Source organism: Ostrea edulis, chromosome 3, assembly GCF_947568905.1.
Source record: "Ostrea edulis chromosome 3, xbOstEdul1.1, whole genome shotgun sequence".
In the NCBI taxonomy this organism is placed as follows: Eukaryota; Metazoa; Mollusca; class Bivalvia; order Ostreida; family Ostreidae; genus Ostrea; species Ostrea edulis.
The window spans coordinates 67,320,611-67,324,358 of NC_079166.1; the positions used below are offsets into that span (position 1 = coordinate 67,320,611).

General features: G+C 39.2%; 1 pseudogene; it reads left to right on the top strand.

Moving 5' to 3' along the window:
• The first annotated feature begins 1,040 nt into the window (after positions 1–1,040).
• LOC125676292 (uncharacterized) lies at positions 1,041–3,161 on the top strand (annotated as a pseudogene).
• The last annotated feature ends 587 nt before the right edge of the window (positions 3,162–3,748 follow it).

Sequence of the window (3,748 nt, forward strand, 5' to 3'; positions counted from 1 at the left end):
TTGTTGCCTGCCCACAAATCCGATTTTCAATTATTGGGCTCCAAAATTAAGGGAATGATATTTGTGGATAACTGTCTACCTTACAGATGTTCAGTGAGCTGCGCAAAATTTGAGAAATTTTCAACATTTTTAGAGTGGGTACTTAAGCAGCAAGCCAATAGCCTTGATGTGGTGCATTATCTAGACGACTTTCTAATGGCAGGTAGAGAGGGTACTGAAGATTGCGCGAGGCTAATGTCTATTTTCTGTTCCCTCTGTTCCGATCTTGGGGTCCCATTGGCCCACGAAAAAATTCTTGGTCCTACCAACAACTTAGTCTTTCTCGGTTTAGAAACTGACACTGCCAATATGACAATCATAATACCCCTGGACAAATTGCAACAGCTTAAGACTCGGTTACTATGCATACTATCGAAATGCAAAGTCACGCTGAAAGAGCTCCAAGCCCTTACAGGTTTGTTGAATTTTTGTATTAGGGCCATTCCATCTGGTAGGGTTTTCTTTAGAAGGCTATATGATGCTACTTTTGGACTGTCAAGACCACATCACAAGCGCAGGGTCAGTTTAGAAATGAAGGCAGACATTGAAATTTGGCTAATGTTTTTAAAGTGCTTTAATGGAGTTACATCATACAGAACAGTAGATTGGACAAATGAGTTTGAATTGGAGTTGTTTACTGATAGTGCAGGAAGTGTGCAATTAAGTTGTGGTGCTATATTAGGCCAACAATGGTCATTTATGCGCTGGCCAGCTCAGTGGGAAGGATCAGAAATTATTAAAGATATCACTTTTCTGGAGTTAGTACCAATAACTATGGCTTTCGATATTTGGGGCAAGAAACTAGCTGGCAGGCGAGTAATCCTTCATACGGATAATCTAGCCCTTGTATCCATTCTCAATTCCAAAACATCCAAATCAAAAAGGCTCATGCATTTGCTGAGGAAGTTAGTTCTCCAAGGGTTGGTGTACAATATTCAGTTTAAAGCGTCCCATATCGCAGGCCAACATAATGTTAAAGCTGATTCTCTTTCTCGACAGCAATGGTCACGTTTCCGGGCCAGCTTCCCGGACTCAGAGGAACAACCAATAGCAATTCCCCAGTCTTTTCTGCAATCGATCTACAACGTAGATCTCAAGAGCTCTTGAGTTACTCCATTTCTGACAATACTAGGAAGTTGTATGACACGGCACTGAATGTTTTAACACCTTTCGCAAGGCTTACTACCACGACGAAAAGTGGCCTCCTCATTCCCACGAATTAGTAAATTTCGTGTCGTACCTATCATATAAAGCAAATTTCTCTCAACACAATTAAGTGTTACATATCTGGGTTATCATATTTTTGCAAGCTACGCAATGTCCATGATTCAACTCAATTGTTTTTACTCAGAAGAGTCCTGGTCGGATTGACCTGTAAAAACCCGCGTGCTGACGACAGGAAACCACTTACATTGGATATATTGTCGAGTATACTTCGCTTGCTGCCTACAATTTGCAAATCCCCATATGAATCTGCGCTATTCACAACCGCTTTCTTCGGGTATTTCAGAATGGGAGAACTGGTTCAAAATTCAGTGCATGACCCTGACCATGCTATCCAAGCTAGGGACGTAATCTACCTAGAACACAATAATACAGTCCCCATTTTCCTTAGACATTCAAAGACTGACCAGGTGGGAAAGGGGGTAACTATAACGGTATCCTCTACGCTTTAGTCTACATGCCCAGTGCGCACTATGCTATCATTCATGCATTTAAGACCCAAAATCCCAGGACCATTTTTTGGTCACCTTTCGGGCAAACCAGTGACTATGTACCAAGTAGCGTCTGTTTTTAACATGGCTATAAGTAATTTAGGGTTAGACACCCGAGTATACAAAACCCATTCCTTCCGCATCGGGGCAGCTTCCTCTGCTTGGGTCATGGGAACTAGCGAACAAGATTTTGCTAGTAAGGGCCGATGGAAATATCGTTGTTTGTTCAAGTACATTAGGAAATAAGGTTCACTATGTTGTAGTGCCTCGAGCTCAGGAGGGAGGGGGGGGGGCTAAAGTATAATGATTAAAAAATACAAAATATTCACATTGTAGGTCCAAAAATAATTTGGATCATTGGGTCGTCCATAATTAAGCATGCTTTTTGCTATGCTAGAACATCTTCAGTTGGTGCCAACCTAGAGTTAGCCCGCGATAATGCTACCATATTTTGGCAAGGCAAAGGGGGCATGAGACTGGAAGAGATTTACCCTAAAGTTAGGACACTACTGAAGGTAGAAGATGCCCCTCACATGCTAGTTATACATTGTGGGGGCAACAACATCCCAATGGACAAAGGGGCGAAATCAGCTGACTTGCGTTTCAGGCTAAAGGCTGTGTTGAAAAAATTAACAGCATTACTACCATCAACAATATTAATTTGGTCTCAGATACTGCCACGCCTTCACTGGAGGGGGGGGATAAACCAAGCTGCCATGGAAAGAATAAGAATTCGTGTAAACAGCCGTGTGGCTACTTATATGCTTAGGTCAGGGGGGTATTTTTTTGCGAGGTCGAGGACGGACCTCGCAAGCTCGGTCCGTCATATTTTCCCATACAAAGTCTATAACCTATAATTGTTAGATAATTCAGGCTATGGTTGTATATTATCATAGACTTTTAAATTTCGTATGACGATAAACGTAGCCCATATCGTCGATATCTTAAAAAAACATTTTCACCAGAGGCCTTTCCATTATCAAAAACATTTTTGTTACGCAATCCTTTGTATTATTAGGCTTTTATATAGAAGTAAGTCCATTTGTAGTGAAAAGGTTACCTGTAGGTGTCCAATAAGTTGGCAATTGTTGTCCATTATTTTTAATAAAGGACAGATACTGTCAATTCTTAAAAATATGGGACAGTAATTGTCAACTTATTGGACTGTGCCAGGTAAATCCAACAACTTATTAGACGTCTACAGGTAGGCTGAAAATAAGAGAAAGACAATATATTTGTCAAAGAGATACAAATCTAATTTTAGATTTCCTACATGTAGGAATCAACACGGATATCAGAAAAATCACTAAAAACGATATTTCCCCTTAGTATAATTCTCTGCTTCAACGTTAAGACTCACATTTTTTTAAATTCCACAGGCCATTCTTATATCGTATCAAATCTTAAATTTGAAAGACATATTTCCATGCTGTATTTGAATTTCACTGGATTCAGAGACACATTCCGAAACTTTTATTCACAACGCTTTTTGATGTTTTCTTTATTTGCATATCCTGATTCTAAATTATTATTTTCGCTTTAATTAATAATTTCATTACATTTCACGAGATGGGCGTATTGGGTTCTTTTGGCCGGCGTTAATTACATGTATTTCCTCATCCAAATATTCGAAAACAGATCAGAGTTATCGTACCTGTCCAAGCATTAAATGCGCTTAACCAAATACAAATCAATGATATGCTGGTGCTACAATCAATTTGTATCTTTTATTAGAGTCAAATTTGTTAAATGCTTTTCAGATGAAAATTTGACTCCATAACTTCCTCACCCTCCATATCCAGAATATAACACTCCTTAAAATAGTATTCACAGTATTTTCATTGAAATCCTTCAATTTTGATTGTGCAATGAAAATGTTCTCCCCATCAGAGGACGAGATGTTGATATGACTCAATACTACAGAGTGAGCGAATATAAAACCTGCAGTACAAGACTACTTACATTGTTCCATAAGTGAACAAAAGAAACAGACT